Genomic DNA, 24,348 nt, shown 5'->3' on the forward strand with positions numbered 1-24,348 from the left:
CCGAAATTACGTGCAACACATAGGTGCATGTCCTTCCCTTCAAAATGTAGTTTCACTGCTGTATGAAAGTGCTATGCCATGAAAACATTGCAGGAATAATTTGCACTGCTGCAAAGCTGTACTTTTATAAGTTAAATTGACATATTGCCCTCGAATCAATTTTTCGTTTTCAACTTTAAAAGATTGTTATGCTGGCTTATATGCTCCAAGTATAACAAATCTTAAAATTTAACATATTTTACTAGTTATCACTTGCATTCTGCAGAAAGTCGAATTATGCTAGCACTATTCAAAGGTAATTGCACTTTCTTTGAACCAAAAAGACAGACATTTGCACGCGCCTTGTTTCACTTGAAAATAATAATGTTCAAATGGGTCGGTAGACGATGAACATGACCATTTTTTATAATATGTGGAATACACTATTCGAATTCGATTTCAAAATATTACAGCTAAATTACTTTTCACTTTGAACCTAAAATTCACTACTCGCAGAAGCCTACAATGATGTGTGAATTTGTAAGTAAAGTATAACGAGGCTTGTTTTTTTGACCTGTACAGATGTTCAAGCTGTGAAAATGAATATACACATCTGTTTTTGTTTACCCAATACTCAACTGTGTACTCGATTCGCTATGCTGTTTTTTAACCTGTAATGTACTGCAACTGACTGCGTGGAATATTTAAAAAAACATGGTTGTGCATGCTTTGCTTGAACTTCACTGTTTCTTCAGCAGTTAAGTGAGAGCAGCTGCTGGTACTGGTCAGTAAACATTGCGATTCTGCTAGCTGGTCAAATGTTGTAGCATGTCACTGTGGAAAGCACATCTTTCTGCGCCATGCATTGCCCCAGATAACAGTGTCATTTTAAGATCAGCACGTAGATTACAGTGAAGCAATAAAACGCCTCCTGTGGTAACATAGCCTGATATTTCTCAGCCAAGCTCATAGCATTCACTATGCTTTCTACAAAGAGTGAGACAGTGCATAGCCTTGACGGGAAGGGTGCATACATACTACTACTTGCCAAATAAACTCTGAACATCCAGTCATTCTGAACATATACAGGTGGAATTAATTTTGCCAATCGCACAATGTCTTATGGTTTACCTGAAAATAAACACAAGAAACAGAAAATATTAGGACACGTCCACTAATAAAAGAAGGCAATCTTTGCCAAAACAAAATACATCTACCTAGCAATAACAAATGAAACAAAAAGTGGCTCTAATGCATCGACAGTACAACCAAACTCCTCAAAGCATAAAAGACATGTATACCTAAGATGTCTGGACGAGTGAACAAAATCATCATTCAAAACAAAGAAGCTGATTGACTTCTGCGTGGATGCCAAAAAAGGGAGACACTGAAGTGTGGCCACGTTAAGCATGATTGCTAGACTGTCCTTTAGAGATCATAAATATGTAACTTCTAAAAGTACTTACAAAAACTTTACTTTCTGTTTTTTCTGTGGCAATAAGTACGGTAAATCCTCGTAATAACGAAGTCAGGGAGACGGAGAAAAATTTCGATATAAGCAGTGATTCGATATACGCAACTTCCTGATGAAAGGTAAGCAACTACAGCCACATTAGCTATGACAATTTCCCAGAAGTGGTATCACGTGAAACATATCTTTATTCATACACATAAAACTCATTCAGCTATCTTTGTCGCGTGCTTTGGCTGGGCGCGAGGATTGCCTGCTTGAGTTTGTTGAGGCAAATTATGAGGTCATGGTCACCGCTTGAGCCCTACACTCTATTTTGTAACATAACGAGGCTCTTTTGCGTTTGTGCCATTGTTGGTATAACACGGAGCTGTAAGTCAAGCGGCACATTTTCCGCATCCGGGCCTCCAAGCAAGTTGAATATTTCGGCCCAGCTAGTCGGCTGGGGCTTTGCTGCTTTTCCCAGTATCAGCAAAGGAAGTTTGTCCTCCCCTATCTTGTTAGCAGCTAACAGCACTGTAATGCGTTCTTCGCTTTGTTTACATCCTGATAAAGTTTCGCCATGAGTAGGGTGCACGCGCTTTTGAAATAGTTTGTAAAAGAACGCAGCCTCGTCCAAGTTGTAAATGTCTCTATCTGCGTACTGCTGAAGTAGGGCACTCACCCGACGCTTGCGTCATCCATCGACGACATCATGCTCCATGGCTGCGCCTTCACCAATCATCAGTTTTATGACACATCGTGCCATGTTTTGAAATGTTCAAGCCAACCCTCACTGCACTTTAAATCTTGCTTGCCTATTCGGGTCTCTAGGGCTTTGGATTCTGCAGTCTATACAGATCCATTTACACAAAGGTTTGTACTTCTAATGCTTTTCAACTATTCGAGAAGCACTCTTTGCACTTCCGAATACATATAATCATGGTTGCGCTTTCATTTCCTGAGAACTTCTCAAAGCTTTCCAGTACAGGATCTTTAATCTTTAGAACAGTTGATAGTGTTGCGGTGGTATTTCGAACTGTTTTGCGATTTTAGACCTTTGCCGGCCGTTTTTGTTTCACCTGACGTATCAGTTGAACTTTCTGCTCCAATGTCAGACACTTCCGAAACGGGCACTGGCGTTGCCAGTTTTACTCGACTTAATTGCTCAATGTGTTAGATCAAAAACAGGCAGCTTGATTCTGCCAAACTTTGTCTTACTGTACAATCAATGTTTTGAACATTTTAGAGCATAACGCCTGCCAGATGGTGCTGTTAAGCTGCACAGACCCCAGCTTCTGAAGATTCAGAAAATCCAGGCTCAAGAATGAATCTGCGACTGAAGAGGCTTCATTTTTTATAATAGAGGCATGACTTAACTTTCCACAAAACAATTCGGAAAATTATTCCAGTACTCACTAGACATGCAAGGTGTCAGAAGCTTTTCACATTCTGTGTCTTAGTACTAAACTACGTGAAGTGTAATCCAGGCAATAAATCAAAAACAAAACCAGTGCTGACAATACAGTGGATCCCCAATTATAGGACTTTCAGGGGATCACTCAAAACCGTCCTATAATCCGGATGTCGTGAAACCGGAAAACGAAGAATACCGAGCGTGACACTGCACCTTGTTGAAAAAGAAAAAAGGCCACAGATTGACTGAACAAGCCTACGGCATGACCTTGTAGCTGTGCAAGAAAGGTGCATGAAAGCAGTCTTGCCAGTTGGAGCTAACGACATCATTACTAAGTTGAAGAAGGTGCAAGCAAATCATTATTCTCAACCGTAAAATATATAAAATCCAGCGCGTATCTTTCTATCTATAGAGTCCAAGACTTGCCTGCACATGAAAATAAAACTGAAACGGGGTTGCTGCTTCCCGTCAGAAGAGTCAGGCAGAGCGTCAACTCTGTCAAATAATGGTGACGGACCAAGAGTTTTGTAGAAATTTCATCTGCTGAGAAAATCTGCTGTTTTGCTGTATTGAATCTGTAGTTAATTTACACATAGTCTCGTTTTGCAACATATGGTAGTAATCACTCTACACTAATTTCCGCAAAAAGCGATGAAACCAGAGGGCTCCCAGTTGAAATCATTATCTTTCACATTGAGTTGTTCGAATTATCAGGAGTCTTTCCCCATAGAATATTACACAGGGCTGTGCCGGGACTAGGGCATCAGTTCTAATTCGACAAAAGTTTGAATAAACAAGCTTTTATTGTATGAATCTTAATAACACTCTGCTTTTGTGCAACGTGAGGGGTGGCACACCGGGCGAATCCGAAAATATTTGCTTTCTTTTCATAAAGGGCTACTTGTGCAAAACATTTGTCTTCTTTCAATAAACATTTCTTATAATAGATCTCCTCACATTTCTGAATAACCTTGAATTATTCATGCAAACCATATTAAATGACAAAGTATACACGCACAATAACACTACAGGAGATCAGAAAATAACACCATCAAAAGTCGACTTACAACATGAGTTGTTCAGCGCAACTGCAGCACCAACTTCATTATACTGTTGTCCACAATGATCCTTGATATGAGCCATTAGACAATTTACTGCTCCTTTCCGGGTTTGCGTTGAACATCTTCCTAGAAAGCATGTAAATAAGTCAGCTGGTGATTTAGTTTGGTTTCTCGTAACATCAGTTTATACAATATGAAGTCACTATCGCATTTCTTTCTGGTTTTGTAGCGCATCTCAAAGATGCTCTATTTTTTATTTTGAAGTGCTCATAATTTGTTATTTATAAAGATTATTATGCAATACTTAAAGTGTATGGTGCTATCTGCCAAGGCCATAAGCTCCATGCATGGGCACAAAATTGAAACCAGTTGCATGTAACTGCATCTCAGAAGCTAGCTGCTGATTTTTTTCTTTTCGTTTTGCAATAACTTCCCTACAATTTGTGCACTATTCAGGTCATGAGGCAAGTGAGAGAATACCGAGAACAAGGTAACTTTGATTTTATTACCATATTATAGTCGAAAGATGTGGTGAGACTGCATGAAGAAAGAAGCTTAGCAAAAACTAGGTTTCTTTGTCTAAGCTTTCTTTTTTGTGTATCATACCACTGCACAGTTAAACTATAATGAATATTTACCAGCTTTCTCAATTTGCCATGCTGCTTAGTAGTAGACAGCGGTAGTTGTTTATAGAAATAACATGATAGAGACCCCTGGCAACAAAGTATGATGACGTTGAGTACAGTTACCTCAAATTAAACAGAAATGGTACACAGAACTAACGCTTAAATGGAACAACTGCATGTAAAATGATTGGTGTCGAACTAAGCCTTCAACCTGGTTGATCTCAGTAAATGTAACTCCTACTCTATATAACATTTTTTTCTGGTTCCTTCAGGTTCTTTTTAACATAGGCCTACTATATTCTTGCCTTAATAAAGTTTGTGGCTCATATTACCACTTTTATTTATATCGTTCAAAATACAGGTATACAATGGAGTATTACTTGACTACCCACAAACGCAAAGAAGTCCCTACAAAACCAAGCTTTACAGACAAAAGCAACAAATCAGCATTTTTCTTTTCACCACAAGAAATTTCAAGCAGTGCCTAGCGCGGGAATATGTTCATTACGAGCTAAAATTATTTATATGCTGAAATGTGATCAACAGCACTTCTTCAAGTGGCAACTAACCAAAATTTGTAGTCATGCATTATCAGACACAAAAAATTGTATCATGTCCATAAAAATTTTCTTGGCCCTAATGTCTGTTGAATTTACTTCATTCCGTCTCAGAAAAAGTGAGCTTCTCCAAAAAATTTCCCTTCATTTGATGTTTTCCATAAATGACTTGAAGCAGCACAAAAAAAAAACAAAAATGAGGGCAATAAAACAACACACCCAACAGGACTAGCGCTAAACTGCCAACTGAATCGTTACTGAAAATTGATCCCTTATGCCTACATCAGAACAACGCCTCGTCACAAAAAATTTCCAACATTATTCAACGATGGAAGGCATAGGTATTGTTGTACTACCAGGTGGTTTTGAACAAAACATCTAATATAATCATCTGGTAGTGACAGATTTATCTTCAGCTTTAGCAAGATATTAGGCTTCCTCCTTATCAGTTTTCACAATTTCAAGGGTTACATGTCCCAAATTCTCAATATGTTTGTGAGAGACACTTTAGTGTAGTGCTGCAGAAATTTGAGCCACCTGAGGTTGTTTAGTAGGCCCTTAAATCTAATCAAATGAGCCTCCAGCATTATCGTCTCCATTTAAAATACGGCTTCCATGGCTGGGATTAGATCTCACGACCTGTAGGTCAGCAGTATAGCACCATAACCACTAGACCACTGTGGTGGATCAAGACACCGAGACTGATTTCATCATCAGCACATCTCACCTCTGAAGAAAGTCCTGTGTAGTCGTGACAGGGTCAGCATATGCTAAGTTGAAATTGTAGTAGCTCAGAAGTAAGAGACAGGTAGCCTCTGAAAAGTCCACAGCCTCGTTGAAAAGAAGCTGCTGTTCGCAGGTCACAAAAGATTCCTTCTTGAAAATGCTTCCTGTGAAAAGATGGCAAACAAGCCAAAGGATTGAAATCACTTTATTATTAATATTATCAATGCAGTCTGAAACGTATAGCTACTTTATCAAAAAGGTTCCCACTACATTTACTGCATCCAAAACACCTCATCACAACATATGAATTGGGTTTCAAGCCAAGTGCCGTTTTGTCGTATGGCTGAATAGAACTTGTGTCACTGCAGATGGCTTACAGTTCCCAACAGAGAACTGAATGTTTGCACAATATACTAACATGATAGAGGCCCCTGACAATAAAAGAAGATGATATTGAGTACAGTTAACTCTCAGTAAACAGAAATTAAAACACTTGACTAAAAGGTCTTCCCACTTAACCATATAACTGCCTATTTAACTTCCCAATGTTTAACAAAAATCGTTAAAATTTTACAATATACAACATGATGTTTATGCGATTCTGATTTTCCAATTATTATTACGCTCATTTGTGGAAGTCGCAAAAAAATTTAAAAACGAAAACTGCTTTTGAAAGCGGCTTTCACTCAATGAATGAACTGGTAAAGGGTCACAGCACACTGAAACCTGAAGCGTTTTCCTTATGCAATACATGGTAACACACTGAAAAGTGCTAAGATGTTTATTGAGCAAGTGGTCGGTTATCAGCGTTCACGCAATGCCACACATGTGCACTGATCACGACATCACAGCACTGATCACGACAGTTCGGGGTTGGTGGCTTAAAGGGGCCCTGAAACACTTTTTGAAAATGGTCTCAAACGCTGCTGATTCTCGACAACACGCGATCTAAGTAATATAGCTTGGCACAAGGCATGCAATTCACAATAAATTATCAAATTTAGCTAAACATTGCTCTCTCTCTTCAGCAAATGATGAAGCAAGCAAAAAAGCACTCATAGAAGGCCTTCTACAAGACATTGAGGGAATTGAACATGGCGTGCTCGGTCATTACAGCGATCGCCGCGGGAGGCTGTGGCTTGTCCACGTGTGCACATGCGATCCTACTGAAAAAGCTGCGGTTAAAAAAAGCAGTTCTCAATATCACAAGGCGTGAGTGGCGTATTTTTATTCAGCACTCCACCCCCCCCCCTGCTTAGCTTCCAGCGCTTTTGTCAGGACGAGAGAAGAGAGAATGCAATTTCAGAGTGCGTCAAACTTTTGTTATTGCGCTCGTACAAGAAGGACTCTTGAAATTCTTGCGGCATTGAATTCATGAAACAAAAAAATCTTTTCAAGAATCCGTATCATAGTTACTTCGAAAAAGTGTTTCAATGCCCTTTCATGTGTGGCTTGAAGAAGGACTAATTATACTGATTACATCAACTGACTGGTGAAGATACTTATCTCTTAAATTTCAGAAATGCTGCTAAGCAGAATACAGACTCCCTGCCTCAGCAGCAATGAAACTGATTTTATTAAGTTAGGGCTGTAACTCTGCCACAACCACGTTTGAAAGATGACGAAGGGCTAATACAATGTGCAGCACATTCCCTTGCATTACCACAGCTAAGCTTGCAACAATATACCTATCGGAAAACAGTGATCAAGTCTTCCTGCAGTCATAGCAGCAGCTGTTTTCTTGTGAGTGCAGCAAGCTGCGCAGGAGATTCAAAAATCTCTTTTATTACTCACTTCTGAACACTGAACAGTGCTTAGAGAGCTGATTGATGAAGGTTCTTGCATGACTTTAGAGATTTATGTGAAAAGCATCTCTCCTTTTTGATAACTTGCATTGAAAGGCTGTACAGTGACAGATGCCCACCACAGATTTAGTTTAGATGCCTGTTATTTGCATAGCTGCATAGAAACAAATTTTGACAGAGATAGTGTCAAAAGTCACATCTTTAAATAAGCTGTCTTATTTGGACACGTGGTTTGCTGCAGATGGGTGGCACACAGTAGTTAAGTGCACACAAATTCAATACGGTTTGGTAATGCGAATTGGTCCACCTTCTCCTCATGTTGACAACTTCCAGCAGACAATGTGTTTTGTTGTCATTTCAGCCAGTCTTCTCACTTAAGCTAGCCAAGGTGATAGAATGAATGTGCAGGCTGCTTGTGGTTATCACTGACAGGGTTTTCCACCACGAGAGCGCAATAAAAGCTGTACTCACAAGTTGATAAAGATAAAAACAAAAAGTACTTGTTCAATACACAAGACAAAAACATTTCTTACGCACAGCCAGCAGAAACCCTAACCAAAGGAAAGACACTCTTGTACATGGTCAGAAAAAGGAGCACAATATAATCTTTCCTTACATCACAATCATTCCTGCCGTCCTTACTATAAAGGGAGCAGATGTGGTGATAACATGTGAGGCAAATTCAATGCAAGTTAGGCTACATAATTATTCGGACATATATAGCAGTGCAATGAAAGCTCATATTTGAACATACCAAGTGCAATAATAGCAGGTGTGTGTGGCAGTTCAAGGAGTTTTTCTGCGATGCTGGTTCCTTCCTGGAAAATAAAGAGGAATACACTTGACCAATGTTAGGAGCACGTTTCCTCAAAAACGCATCTCAACATTTTGGACATTCCACTTGAGCAGATATAAAGGCGAAGTTGCTTATGCCCATCTTATATATTTGTTCCTGCTGTGAAACAAACGGCATTATGAACAGGTAAATTTACAACAAAATCAGCGCAAATCCTACTGCTCGCTGCTTCGTCTCATTTCATATAAGTGAGGTGTAGTCGTGCGCTGATGTACCAGTGGGCTCATACCCCCCCCCCCCCTTTTTTTTTGAATGACCCAACAGTACAAAAACGTCAAATCCACCCCTCAGCGCGCTGCGATTTATTGGTTATGACGAAACAGTCATCGCGTCAGGGACGGTCGGCTAAGTTGAGTGGGTGGTGTTTTCAAACCAGAGGTATCTTCATTCTTCCATTTGTTTGTCATTCCACTGAGTGCAGAAGTGCACCTTATCATGACTGGAGACTGGCAGCGCAACCATCGGCTGAGGTCTCTCGAGCGGTGCTCGTTGACGAAAACGTTGTGGGCTTCCCACAAGAGCGCGGGAACCCTCCCACGTGCACTGCAAAGAACGCGTACCAGAGTCCCAGTGACACGCGGTACGCGTCGCACACGAACACTGTGACACGCAGTAGGCGTTCCAAGAGAAGCGCGTGCACGGACATAGGGAGATAAAATGCGGGTCGAATGTTTTATATGCAAGGAAGCTGCCACGTAGCGTTCACCGCATCAAACGCTTGACAGTCTCAGTGGCACCATCGCATTCACGAGTTGAACTCGGGCCTTCTCAGAATCAACGAGTTTGTATCCGAGTTTACTCATCCATCAGTTTGATTGACAGAAGCCCGCGGCGAGTATCGAATCCGCCCACCACTTTTGCTTTTGCCAAGAAGCAGTGCTCAGGCCGCAACGCCAACGAGCGCATGGTTCATCTACCAGCTTTACTGCACAGACTATGGACACACGCACGCAGAAGTAAAAGAAGCCATGTAACTACTATAAGGGAGGTATAGAATAGCGCACCGCGAGCCCTTGCGGTGCAGTAGCTGCCACTGCACATGCGTTGCAACGTGAGCCGCCGTTTGCGTTCGCGGCCCGCATGCAGAAAATCCGAAATACCACGCGGCGACCGTGACCCGTGAAGCCCGCGAATTGCTGTGTGCAGCTACCGGCATTTGGGTTTGCGGTCGGGGTGAAAGTTTCCTCAGGAAGAGCAAACGCGATTCTGAAACTCATATGGCGCCCGCAACTAAAGCAGCGCCCGCAGCACCTGCAAACGTTATTTTACACCGCCCTATGATCTCATACTCTATTTAACCACGCTCACGACATACCAATCACAGCCGCGTTGCCGACAAGATGCGAGCACGCCTGGTGACCACTTGTCCTTATTTTATCCGTAATACTTCATGGAACCGAAAGAATTAGCACGAGAGCGTTGCGTGAGCGGCCTTGTTGCCTTCGAGAGTGAAAATTTCCATGCTGCAGGTGGAGCGAAAGAACCTGTGCGAAAAAGGACATACGCCCAAAAAACACGTCTGTGGGAGGCGCGTGTTGAGTTGGCAAAAATACAGCACGACAATGACGCTAACATCGCTGCGCTGCTAAAATGGTGAGTGAGTAGTGGCGCTGACATGCTCGCGTGCTGACGTGCTCGCACGCGGTGTTTCATTGATAACTACCGAAAATGCCCCACATGTGTTTCAAACGCCACGCGCTTTTCTGTAGCAATTTCTATTAACACGGCTATCACGCGCTCCGCACTGTCATCGTGCCACAGCTACCGCAAGCGAGCTCGGAGCAAACTCGGCTGCCCGAGAAGCTCAGGCCATGCTGCATTGCAACCCAGGCCAAAGAAATCGGTGCTCGCGTTCTGGGACGCGAAGCAGACCCATGGTGATCCTTTCCGTTCTCCGATTGATTAATCACGGCGAGTTTCAACAGCTATGCTGTTCAGTGTATTTAATAAAGAAAAAAGGGGGGACACGCAGACGGATGAGCATTAACAACATTTTATGCACCAGTATTCGCCTGTGAACAGATGTGATTGCGCAACCGAAGGGAATTAGAGGGTGAGGAGGGATTGTCTATCTTGTTGAGAAACGGGATGGACAAGTTTGAGGGCAAACAAATATCATCGTTCACACCACACTAACCATCGCGTGACCGCACATTGCAATACGTGGATGCTATAGCAAAAACTTACTGATAAAAAAAATAAAGAGGATGCTAGGTAGAGCAAAAAAAATACATTTTATTCCCGAAAAGTGCCAGCACTTACTCGCTGTGCATGGACGAATACGGAGTCTTTCAAAACGAAACACAGTGCTGTAAACAAAAAGCAACGACCACTTGCTATTAGCCGATTGGTCCTATAAGGATTGAACCTTTTCTGAACGTCTCAGTGTGCTTCCATGGTGCACACCACAATAGCAGTCGTAAGTTCAGACGAGGAGCTACACACACAAACACACACACACACACACACACACAAAAAAAAGCTCATTACAATCGGAGAACATTTTAGTACAAGGCAGTGGTCGGATCAGAACGGGTTGTCAGGTCGGAGATGACGCCACCCACTTTTACACCTTTAATTATCTACCTGAAGACATCACACACAAAAACTCGAGGAAATATGAGACAGCACTTAGGAGACAAAAACACACACACACACACACAAGGTGTTTTACACCAGAAATTTTCACAACGGGGTGGCGTGAAACCCATTATTGATACAAACAAACAAGCAAACAAACGCCTTTTGTTTGATACAAACAAGCAAACAAACACTACCTCCTGTAACAACTGCTGCATTTTGTTTTTGGTATGCATCACCGCATGATAATTTATTTATTGCAGCGGAGTTGACTTGTGTTGCCCTTTCTCTACAAAATGGCTAAAGAAACTGTTGGGTTTCCCATGGCATATGCACGCAGAAATATTTTTTCAAAGCTCACGCATTTCAAACCCAAACGTAGCTAGAAACAGGTGTAATTTGGGAGCAGACCACTCAACTCATTTGCAAGCTGCTAAGATCGAATTGGCAACCTGAATTAATCCATACCAAAGAGAAAGAAAAGCCACCTATTTGACGCAGCATGTTGTGTTAGTTTAGGACCTTTCAATCACTGCAATGGGTCCTCATCACTTCGACCGGTTCACCAGGGCTCCAGGAAATATTCCGTGACTATGTGCACTGCCAGCGAAGCATTTAAATGTAACACGTGAACATATAGGTCGAGGCATTTAGCCACATGTAACAACGGACAGTATAATAGGCGGGCGCACGAGGGGCTCAAAGTCAGCCCCATACATAGACGTATAATGGGGAAGGCGGGGGCACTGCGACAAACCTCCCTCCTTCCCTGAAGCAGAAGCTGCACACCTATAGATATAGCAACACGTACGTTTTTTGGCAAGATCCCTTTTGGCATTGCATAAGTGGTTGCCAGACTGGTAGGGTCAGTGTTGCCAGACTGCCGCTAAATTTGACGGCAAATTTTTTTTGGTAGTTGTGGCTTCTTCGTGAGAATTCGGTGCCATCCACGGTGCGTTTCGCGAAGGAGCGACGCTGGCCGTTTTAATTAACGGAATGAACCGTGCCTAGCAGAAGTCGAGTGCGGCGCTGCCGTGCAAAGAAGAGGCGAACTAAATTAACGGAATGAACCGCGCCTAGCAGAAGTAAAGCGCGGCGCTGCCGAGCAATTAGGAGGCCGTTTTAATTAACGGAATGAACTGCGCATTACAGAATTCGTTTTAATAATCGGAATGACTCGCGCCTAGCAGAAGTCGAGCGCGGCGCTGCTGTGCATTAAGAGGCCGTTTTAATTAACGGAATGACATAGCAGAAGTGCGGTTCATTTCGATAATTAAATTGGCCTCCTATTTGTACGGCAGCGCCGCGCTATACTTCTGCTAGGCTCGGTTCATTCCGTTAATTAAAATGAATTCTGTAATGCGCGGTTCATTTCGATAATTAAAACGGCCTCTTAATTGCACGGCAGCACCACGCTGGACTTCTGGTAGGCTCGGTTCATTCTGTTAATTAAAACGGCCAGCGTCACTCATGCACTCGTGAAATGCACCACGGATGGCACCAAACTCTTACGGAGAAGCCACAACTACAAGAGAACATTTTCAGCCAAATTTAGCAGCAGTCTGGCAACAACCACCCCAAAGTCTGGCAATTTATTTATGCAACGCCAAATGGAACCTTGCCCATTTTACTCAAGAAACACGTGTTTACGTCACTCAATGCATAGCGCCAGCTTGAGCTCATGAACCCTGACCATTCTCAGCACAACACAAATACACAACGATGAGCCCATGCGACACGTTCAACTCAAACGTTAACAACCACCAAAATGAAAAGTTAAGCGCTCAACGGGTGACAATGTACGGTTTGGAATGGTTGTTGCCCAAAAGATAAACCTCCTAGTGCCGCTCTGGTCAGAGCAGTAAACCATTTGGCAACAGGAACCTTATTTCACGCCATTGTACCACGGGCGTTATGCTCTTAATAAAGATTATACGCTTCGCTGATTCGTTGCTAACTGATCGGGAGTGCTGCGCCCCTAGCCTTACTTAAATCGCATATACGTTTCGCGTGCCTGTTATGTGGAATAAAAATAGCAAAAGCCAAAGTGAAGCACACGTACCTGCGATAAAATTCCCAGCGAGCCCTGTGCTGACGATCGTCAATTGTCGTCGCAGTCTCTTGCTTGAAAAATATGTTGACGAAGACCAACACTCGAACGGATCGGACCGTGCACCGAGGGGAGTCTGCACAACACGACCGAGACGAAAGGCGGGAAACGTTGATCACGTGACTTGAACTCCGCCGCGACGCCCACGCGAAACGTCTAATCCAGCTCCGGCGCCCAGTTGTTGAATCGCTTGAAGTGGCAGTGCGCTGCCGCAAACGCGCGTTTTGCGCATGAGGGGAATATAGTTCGGGGCAGAGCGTGTACTACAGCGCGGGGAAGGTGTTATCTCTGCGACAACCTTTGCACCTTGACACCATCCTGCCGTAAGCTTGGTAGGCGTCATTATTACGTCGCGCTGTACGGCAACCGCTCCTTTCGTCAACTGCTTTAAGTACTCATTTTTTAGATGCGGAGCATCTTATACTCGCGCCTTGTAGTGCGCCGTCCGCGCCGTCCACACCGCTTCTCAAACATTCGACAGCTGACGCGCGCGCATGCGCCGTCGCGCCGTCGCCCACTCTTCCACCATCTGTGCATCCCTTCCTCCTCTACACACCGCGCGCGCTTCACTCCTCCACCATCTGTGCACCCTTCCTCCTCTACACACCGCGTTCGACATCTACAATTCTCCTGATTCTCCAGTGGACGCGCATGTGGCGTCGCGCTTCGAGAACATTCAACAGCTGACAGTGCATGCGCCGTCGTGCTGTATATATACTCAAGGTCGGCGCTCGCTCGCTCAGTTGCCGCTCGTCGGTTGGTTTGTACGGCGCGTCGACGTCCAAGGTTGCGGTGAAATGAATTCCAACGAATCCACAAACACAATGATCGACGTCCCTTCGACCAGCGCCGCCCTTTCGCATACGTGTGTACGTGTTCACTCATTTAACACCCCCTCCTACAACCATGTTAACCAATTTAGCCATCGACCCAAGTAAGTCGCAATTTAACACCCCATTTCACAACCACGTTAACCAATTTAGACATCGACCCAAGTAAGTCGCCACTTTAACACCCCGTTAACCAATTATATGGTCCGCATCCTCCTCAGTGTTCCCCCGAGGGAAGCTGCGGGCAATTTTTCGCAGGGTCTGAAATGCATGGAATCTGTTGGAAACGTTAGAAACGTTTCCATTCAGGTTTCCAACGATTCATGTCCAACGATGTGGTGTTGCAGCCATCCTGAATTGATTCATCTCCCGTATTGTGCAACTAGGTTATTTTACTTTTCGTTGTGTTGATAACTGTATTTTAAGTGTTGCTTAAATTTTATATATATCTGCCTAGATTTTGTATCACCCATAGTTTCTTTTTTGTTTTGTTCGCCCTGCTAGTTGTATCAAATATTTGTATTCCATCCTGCGAAAATTCCTTAATGGGGTTGCAGTAAGTTAAAATAAATAAATAAGTAAATAATAATCAATCGAGCTTACTCAACACTTCCAGAAACAAGTGGGACGAAAAAAGAGTGCACATCTTACAATTTTTGAAACGGTGTTTAATTGCAATTAGGTGTTTTGTAATACTAAATACAGGAAAACGTCAGTGCAGTACGTGCTTCCAATTTTGCTACTTCCGGTAGGCGAGACCGTGAGGCGCGAATGCCCGCGACAGAACTGCAATTACCAGAATGCTAGGCGATTGCGTTGTTTATCACATTGAACTTTTTTTTGTTGTCACGGGTCTTTACGATTGATTTTGCATAGCAATGCGTACATCTGTCGCCAACACACTGTAGATCGTTTCTCATTCTTCATATACGCATCCAACTGTTTAACTTTTACTATTTATTTATATTTATTGGTTCCATTATTTTTGCTGTACAAGATCGCTAAGTCAAACTGCCTTTTTTAAAAGCGCAGCGACGTTATAGTCGCACAACATCGACGCTGGCTGCGGCGGCCACACTGAATTTCGTCTCGATAGAGGCGCTTGTGTAGTGCGCAATGTCAGTGTGCGTGGCAGAACACCAGATGGACTGAATTTACGAAGCCGTTCACTACGGCGTGACTCAGAGTCATACCGTGGTCCCATGGACAGTCTTCCTGATTATGACTAAACTTATACGCGCAGGTTTTTGGCTCACAACAGTGACTTCGAAGTTATTTTTACGAAAAACTTATTGTTGATCGAAAAAAAAATGTATAAAAATTGTGCCCACATAAACAAACAGCAATGAACACTTTACTTCCAAGTTCTCAAATTCTGAACTTGGAGAGTGCCTGACGAAATAGGATACAGTTCTTAATCACGATAATTATTTCCTTGACAGAAAAAGTGAAAATCTCTATTCATTTTGTTTTCCTTTGCTACCAAACAAGATAACCAGTAAAGTACAGTAAACTTTCAAAAATACTATACTCATAAGATATAAGCCCGTACAACAAGCTTTTAACCGTTAATAAATGAGTAACATGAGCGAGAGCAATTAGTTCATTCGACTTTGAAGTTCGGCTTAGCGGCAGCGCTGAATAGGGTTGGTTGTAGGTGTTCTCTTGGCATAACATTCTTACGCTGCAATGAAACCACTTTCACAAAGAATTCTAATATACGCATATTTATCTCTCGGAATACTGTGACATTCTTTTGAGTATTCCTTGTGCACGAATAATTGCACATGTCTGCTTCGCTGAAGTAATACACGCAGACAGTCTGGCAGTATGTCAGGACGACAGCTTAATATAATTTACTTCACTGCTCTCGAGCGTGACATATTAAGTTAAATTCGTTGTATTGTGTCGCGCATCGTATGCGCATCGTCTGCGTTCTGCTCACGGTCTAAACTGTGCGATTAGGGAAAATATCAATTTGGACTTTATACGGAACATGACTGTGACGGTGGCGCTGGTGGCAAGAACACGTCAAGAGTGGTCATATAATTGTTATTGCAACAAAAGTAGCCTGTAATAGTCTTTGGTTGGAAAATACCTTTACAGTGCAACCAATCTAACCAAATTTCAAAATTACCCACTACAACCAATATGTCCGTGTTTGAATATACAGCATGTGTCTGTTGCCCTTTGCGGCTATTAACGTCGTGTTTCCATAAAATGACAGGTATCCGTGAGTATTACACCAGTATTTGCCGTGCGCTTCAAGGACAGTTTTTACATTGTAGATAAGCACATCGAGTGGAGGAGTTTGCCACCGATTGGCCACCTGTGATCCCGGATGCACTAAAGCATCGTTCGAGTGTGACTCTAGCACGGCAGTAAGAACTATGCCCAGGGTATAGTATGTATTGAGGCCGCGCGTATACTAGGCAACGTCGAAGATAGCGGACGCTAAAGTGCAGTGATAATCAAGTGGTTTCCAATAAAAACGGGCACTGACATAATTAAACGCGGGAGCGCGAACCGAAACGAGACGGCCAAAGCGGCAGCGTAACCACTAACCTACCACGCGGCTGCAAACACGGCCCACTCTGAGTGTTCGTCGTGGTACAGTGGCAAGGGCGAGATGAGCGCCTTCAGCGAAATAGTGAAATGGAACAAACGAACTGACAGACTATGCCGCCACCTCACGGGGGGCTTACCCGGAAAGAAGCGGCGCTATGCAGTCAATTACAGACGGGTTCCCTGCTCAGACCTGTGCTAGCTAATTACGTGTGTCTGAGTGTGCACACGAGTAACATGAGCAGAGTATGTGTGAAGGAGAGAGCTACCGCAGCTTACGGCAAAAATCCGAAAGACATCGACGAAAACAAAACGATCATGCCGCACCTGAAACTACAACGAAGAGTTACGACCAAGATTTGCAAATCAAGACCGTCCTGCATGTCTTGGTACCTCTAGAAAAGCCGCGGCCGAGTGAACACGAGAACAAGAGGGGCAGCACCCCCCTGAAGAAGGTGGCGGCATCTGGACTTCACGGAAGTGTATATTTATTTAGAAAATACTGCGGTCACTGAAGACCAGGAAGTTCAAGAACATTGCTATAAACAATATATACAAACATCAAGAAAAACTATTGCAATAAACAAATTTGCAAGAATACAAAAATACGTGATACAACAATTGTAACAAAAATATAACAACCGATATATAAGAATAAATATTGGCAGAAATGGAGTGCTGTATTAAAGAACAAAAAACTTAATATATACATATTCACTGCGAAATATATACACATGAAAACACCTGCAGTATTGCAAACACTAAGGATTAAAAATCTGAAGGAGTGATGTTGCATGACGACAAAGCATAGACAGTAAAATAGGAACTAGAAATATAGAGAAGGTGCACCTATGTCATGGTTTGGATGCTCCGAGCAACGGTTTCTCGAAGTCATCAGATGACACGACATCAGGTGGTAAGCTATTCTATTGAATTTCGGGGAAAGAAGAAATTTTAAAGATGTTTGTCCGAGTGGAGTATGGTAGCGGGTTATGCATATGACCATGCCTAGATGCACAAGGAGAATATGGTTGTATGTATTTGTGGGCAAGAATACTCAGCTTACCATTATAAATGGAATGAGAAAGTTTCAGGTGTGTGATTCTTCGGCGTTTTTCTAGCACAGGGATGTCGCTGTCTTTCATTAATTTTGTGGGAGAATCAGATGATTTACCCTTAGAAATAAACAAGACGTACAGCGCGTCTTCCAACCATTTAAAGTTTTTGAATAATATTTTTTGTAAAAAGGTTCGCGAACCACGGATGCATATTCAAGTTTGGTCAAAATATACGCTTTGTATGCGAGCATTTTTAATTTCGTAAGGGCTTTTTTTATTGTGTGCCTCAGAAAACCAAGCTTACGAGAAGTTGATGCGCAGACATTTGTTATATGTGCGCACCAAGAAAATGTGTTAGAAATGATAACTCCTAGATATTTATATCCATTTACTTCCCGTTGATTGATTTTGATTTTGTGGGGCTTAACGTCCCAAAACTACCATTAGATTATGAGAGACGCCGTAGTGGAGCGCTCCGGAAATTTTGACCACCTGGGGTTCTTTAACGTGTACCCAAATCTGAGTACACGGGCCTACAACATTTCCGCCTCCATTGGAAATGCAGCCGCCGCAGCCGGGATTTGAACCCGCGACCTGCGGGTCAGCAGCCGAGTACCTTAGCCACTAGACCACCACGGCGGGGCATTTTACTTCCCGTACTTGCGTTCTTTGGACGTGGTAGGTAAACGTGAACGGCTGTTTCTTTTTTGTCCCAAGTAGGAGTATTGTTTTGTCGGGGTTTATTGTGATTCAGGACCGAGTACACCACTGACTAACATGCGTTAATGCAAGGCTTAGATCAACCTGACCTTGCTGGCATGCCACTTTTTATACGGAACACATTCGTCAGCAAACAATCTGACGTTAGACTCAACCATGTCAGCTTAGTCATTCATGTGCGTAAGAAAAAGAATCGGCCCTAAAACTGCCCCTGTGGAACACTTGATAACACCGGTATTGTGTTAGAAGTATGTACCCCCGTCAACGTACTGTGCGTCATTTGCAATATAAGCTAATACTCCATTTATGACGAAAGATGGAGAATTCTAGTTTCGCTGATTTAAGAGAAGTTCGCCGTGGGGCACGTTGTCGAATGCCTTGCTAAAATTTAAGAAATTTTGATCAACCTGGCCTGAAGAATAAATTATTTATGCAATATAATGAGCTGTTTCAACAAATAGCGCACACGTTGGTAGTTTTTTAATAACGCCGTACTTCGCTAGAGACTACAGGTTACCATTTTCAAGAAAATCGGTAATAAAGTGAGCAATGATGTACTCAAGTACTTTGCAGCATGTACACGTTAGAAAAATTCGACGGTAGTTTTGCTTCAGCAGACGATCATCTTTTTTATGCACAGCTACAACCCTGGCGAGACGCCAGTCATCTGGTAATGTTGCTGTTTTCAGAGATTAAGAGCATGTAGTGGTTAACATATGCGATATTGGTTTAGCGTATTTACGCAAAAAAGAATTCGGGATGCCGCCAGGGTTACCAGAGGGGTTTTTTTTCGCGAAGTAACGGTGATAACACAGCCTAACAGCTTATGAAATCCGAATCAGGCAAGGATGAAATAAGATAGGGATTTGCGGTATCTTTTGAAGAAAACATGGAGTGAAGATAATCATTCATGATGTTGGAAATTTCTGTTAAGTCGGTAACTACTGAGCCATTCTCCCTTCATTTTCCTGAAGGAGAACATTCATTTCGCAAGTATTGCCAAAATTTTCCTTAATTATTCTTCAAAAAACCTAGTGAAGTTGATAAAAACAAGAGATCTTGGAATGATGTTAGTGTGCAAAAAAGTTCAACTTGAAGTTCTTGAATCACATCAGCATTACTGTTTGATTTCCTTTTCAGGCGCTTGAGTTTTCCCCTAATGTGTGAAATGTCCCGGGTTACCCAGGGATCGGCCCTCCTTGTTTTAACGTGGTGGTCAGGAACAAGGAACTCTAAACAGTGCAGCATGGCATGTTTAAAAGATAGCCACAAAGAAATGACATCACTGTGGAGTTCCTTCTCAACTTGCTGCCATAGTATATCAAGAATACATCGATCAAGCTTTCGCCATAGTAGACGAAGAAAGTGCTAATCAGACCGAATGACTGGAGGGCATACAAGAGACGAGAACAGTGTGCTAAATATCTTTTATCATTTTCGTAACTGTTTTGGGGTGTTGCGCACTATCAGCAAATTTACAAGTCACCAGTATTAGCTCGTGGTCTGATATACCCTCTTCAATGAATACGTCAAACGAGGGAATATCTCTTTCGAGAAATGCGAGCTAGAGTGTCGAACCATGATTCCCAATAACCCTCGTGTTTTCATGTACCACTTGCTTGGGGTTTAAATAAAGCGTATTATCATACAGAGGGTTATCAATCAGGTTAGCATTCGACTCTTGTGACCACTTAATGGAGGACGATTTGAAATTTCTAGCTTTAAAATACACAAGGACACTTTGACGACGACATGGATCGTGTAGCTTTGGTAGGAACTCGGGGAAAGAAGACGGGGGCCGATAGACAGCACATAGAACATGTGGCCCCGGCACCTTACATTTAGAAATAAAGGCTATTGTGGTCGTCTATCTGGGCAAGTTCGCTGGCGAGAAACTGTTCTTCAGCATTATGCCCATGCCTCCACGCCTACTTGTGTGAATACGTCGAAAAAATTTATACGAAGGAGGAATTACCTCTACATCATTCATTTCACAATGTAACCATGTTTCAGACACCAACGTTATATGTGGATCTTATCTGAAAATAAGCTATTCAAGCTGTTCAGTCTTATTCGTTAAACTTTGAGCATTGAAACTTAGCAGCCTATTTTCGTTTGAACGAGTTGGCGTCGAAAATCATTGATTATCACGTGGCCTACGAGCTTCTCGGAAAATAATATGCTGAATACTAGCCTCGTCCCCCACGTAATTACTACCATGAACACTTCGCCTATCTTAAGGAAGGAAAACACGTTTGGCTTGGTATTTACCATGCTGGGTAGTTTCTCAGAGAAGACGGCTTTTTGCGCCGGGTGTAGTGGCTGTAGTTATTCTGCAAATGAATATTTGTGTTTTAAAGCTTTTTAGCTTTCCACATGACAGTTTTTTTTTTCTACAAAGTTCTGGAAGTAAACAATCACAGGCCTTTTGCCACATTTCTGCCCAAGACGGTGAATTCTCGCAACGAAGCAGACGGTTTTCTTCACCTTTTGAGAGAGAAGCTCGTCGACCACTTCAAGTCTCAGCTTCAAATCTCTAGGTGGCGTCGAGGAGCGCGGACGTGAAAACGTTGGCTCCCGCTTTTCTAAATGTTTTAGTCGTTTCTTTTATTTTATTTATTTATTAGAATACCCTCAGGGCCCGTAGGGCATTACAGAGGGGGTGGGTACAACATATATAACACACAAGAAAAAAGACAAAATAAAGAAACAAGTATCAGATGCGCAAATCAGGAAGGCAACATAAGTCAACTAAAAATGAATAAGAATTCAAGCACATACAAGACAAAGATAGATAATGGAAACTGCGTATAGTTACAAGCATTGCTGAGAAATTGTAGTCTTGAATAACAAAGGGTCTGTTATTGATACAACGGAAGAGGGAAGGTGGTTCCAATCGGCGGCTGTTTTCGGTAAGAAGGCTGCTGAAAAGAATTTGGTGCGGCAAAACGGAATGGCAACCTTATGCTGATGATCAATGCGCGATGAGTGGTATGACGGTTGTGAAATGAGGTCTCGCTTCATTGATGGATTGTGAAAAAATATCTTATGAAAAAAATGCAGTCGCGCCAGTTTCCTCCGGACAGTTAAATTGGGTAGGTCAAGGTTAGATTTCATTTCTGATATGCTAGCAGTACGGGAATAATTAGAACAAATGAACCGAACTAAGCGGTTCTGAACAGATTCTAACGCGTTAATTAAATTTTGCTGCACGGGATCCCATATAGCGGACGCGTACTCAAGCTTTGGGCGAATTAGTGATCGGTATAATAGAATTTTGAGGGACAGCGGAGCGCGAGAAAAGTTGCGGCGTAAGTATCCTAGCGTTCGGTTAGCGTTATTACAGATGTAGGTAACATGCGTGTGCCAAGATAGATTGTTGGTAATGTAAACGCCGAGGTACTTATATGAAGAGACATGCAGGAGGGGAACGGCGTTAATTCTGTAGGTACAGGGGGGAGAAATAGATCGCCGGGTTATTGACATGCATTAGATTTGTTAGAGTTGAGAGTCATAAGCCATTTATTGCACCAGGTTGAGACAGTGTCAAGGTCTGACTGTAGAAATTGGTTATCATATTCATTGTTTATTTCGCGGTAAATTACACAATCATCTGCAAATAACCTTATAGCGGAGTTAATGCTGTCTGGGAGATCATTAATATATATAAGAAAGAGTAAAGGGCCTAATACGGAACCTTGGGGTACGCCGCATGTTACTTTAGAAAGAGGTGAGTTATAGCCATTAGTTGTTACAAACTGAGTGCGATTAGTCAGAAAGCATTCAATCCATTTAAGAATGTTCGGGTCAATGTTTAAGGCACTAATTTTCAGGAGGAGTAATTGGTGAGGTACTTTATCGAAAGCTTTTTGAAAGTCAAGAAAAATGCAATGCACAAGTGAGCCGCGATCTAAAGCCGATCCTATGTCATTAGTAAAATAAAGAAGTTGGGTTTCACATGAGTAACTTTTTCGGAATCCGTGCTGGTAGGGAGTAAAAAAAGAATTTGATTCTAGGAATGAGACAAGGTTGGAGTAAATTATATGTTCTAACATTTTACAAGGAACACTGGTTAGGGAAATTGGTCTGTAATTGAGAGGAGACTGTGTATTACCAGATTTGTGCAGAGGGACCACCTTCCCCACCTTCCAGTCAAGCGGCAAAGTGGAGGTCTGAATAGATTGCGAAAAGATTAAGGACAAGTATATTGATGAATACAATGCAGTGTTTTTTAGAAACTTTGAGTTGATTTCATCTACGCCACAAGAAGAGGATAACTTAAGCTTGTGAATTAAATTTTGCACTCCAATGGCATCAACGGTAACAGGATACATGGGCAAAAAATCACGACTAGGCATTTGCGGCAACGCAGAAGCAGAAAACCTTGAAAAAGAAGTAACAAAAAAATCATTTAATGCAATGCAACACTCTTCACAGCGAACTGGCTGCCCATCTGAGTTCGTAAGCGAAATGTTTATCTTTTCCCTAGGTTTAACAGTTTTCCAAAACTTAGAAGGGTTGGTTACAAGAATTGAAGGAAGGGTATCATTAAGAAAAACGCGCTTGGCTTCCTTGATAGCTGCTCTGTATTCAGAAAGGACAGATTTGTACACGTGCCAACGGGCTAACGAATTAGTCTGCTTTGCCTGACGGAACAACCGTTTCTTTTTATTCCGCAATTTTTTTAAGTCAGTTGAGAACCAAGGGGGGCGTTGGCGACCCTTGATAACGTATGTGGGAATGTATCGCGTGATTAAAGATTCAACTTTCATTTTGAACAAGTTCCAGTTTTGTTGAACGCTGCGATCAAAGAAGCCATCAGCAAAGCTCTCAAAATTCGATTCGAGTTCACTCTTGATTGAGTCATAATCGCCGCGTGAATAGTCTCTTATTGTTTTGCAATTGTTTGACCGACGCCTTAAAGAACCTGTTAGATTGAAGTGCACAAAACAATAGTCACTTATGCCTGGGATATATGAAATAGAATGGACAAGGTCAGGTACAGTGGTGAGAATCAGATCAAGAACATTTGATGAATTGGGGCCCATTCTTGTTGGTTGCGTTACGAGTTGGGTAAGGTTAAAGTCTTCGCACAGTTCCACGAAATGTAAACTGTCGGCTGAAAGTGAGCTTAATGAACAGGAAGGAAGTGACCAGTTTATTTTCGGGTAGTTAAAATCGCCTAGAATAAAAACAGGTGTATGCGGGTGCCTTTTGACAATATCATTCAATATCATTCAAGATCTGGCTACGTGCAATCTTCCTCTGGGTCTCATAATTACCCTGATCTGGTCCTTGGGTAGGCGGGGTAGCCTGGAAGTGGATACCTCACGGTGTAGTGCTGATTGACTCTTTTTGAAGCCCCTGGGTTGCTTCGATTGGTTGTTGCGCTCTACCGTCCCAGCGGCCGGCTCCTCGTTCGGCGGAGAAATATTATTTTCTCCAAGATCACTTTGCTTTGTGCTTATTCGAACAAGCAAGCTCTGTGGTTTCAGTGGAGACGCCAGTTTCGGCGCTGAGTGAAATCCTAAACATCTTTTTGGACTTTAAAGTTGCGGCGTGGTGAGCGTCCCCGCTTACCCTAACCACACCTAGGATTGGCGAGGAGTACGGCCGTTAGACGTAGCCAAAGGCTCGGCCAGACGCGGCAGCTACTGGATCATCCTCCGTACGTCGCAGCCGACAACCAGGCAATCGAACTGCTTTCCACCGTAACCGTGGAGGGAATGGAAGTTAGCGTGGAGATCTTCAAAGGACAAGGGTGAACCACCGCCATTGGACGCCGAAGACAGATGACTCCGCCGAACGAGGAGCCGGCCGCTGGGACGGTAGAGCGCAACAACCAATCGAAGCAACCCAGGGGCTTCAAAAAGAGTCAATCAGCACTACACCGTGAGGTATCCACTTCCAGGCTACCCCGCCTACCCAAGGACCAGATCAGGGTAATTATGAGACCCAGAGGAGGATTGCAAGTAGCCAGAGTAGACCTCGCTCTGCTGGCAAGAGCT

General features: G+C 42.8%; 1 protein-coding gene and 1 long non-coding RNA gene across 3 annotated transcripts in view; one reads left to right on the top strand and one right to left on the bottom strand.

Annotated features, from left to right (window-relative positions):
• Positions 1–24,348, top strand: part of LOC119162997 (luciferin 4-monooxygenase) — a 562,016-nt gene that overhangs the window by 500,420 nt on the left and 37,248 nt on the right. The window lies entirely within an intron of this gene.
• LOC119162999 (uncharacterized) lies at positions 3,631–13,616 on the bottom strand. Its single transcript, XR_005108617.2, has 4 exons — positions 13,120–13,616; positions 8,376–8,439; positions 5,818–5,980; positions 3,631–4,033 (listed from the first exon to the last, which is right to left on the bottom strand). It is a non-coding gene; the product is annotated as an uncharacterized LOC119162999 (long non-coding RNA).

Source organism: Rhipicephalus microplus, unplaced genomic scaffold (genome assembly GCF_043290135.1).
Source record: "Rhipicephalus microplus isolate Deutch F79 unplaced genomic scaffold, USDA_Rmic scaffold_13, whole genome shotgun sequence".
Classification (NCBI taxonomy): domain Eukaryota; kingdom Metazoa; phylum Arthropoda; class Arachnida; order Ixodida; family Ixodidae; genus Rhipicephalus; species Rhipicephalus microplus.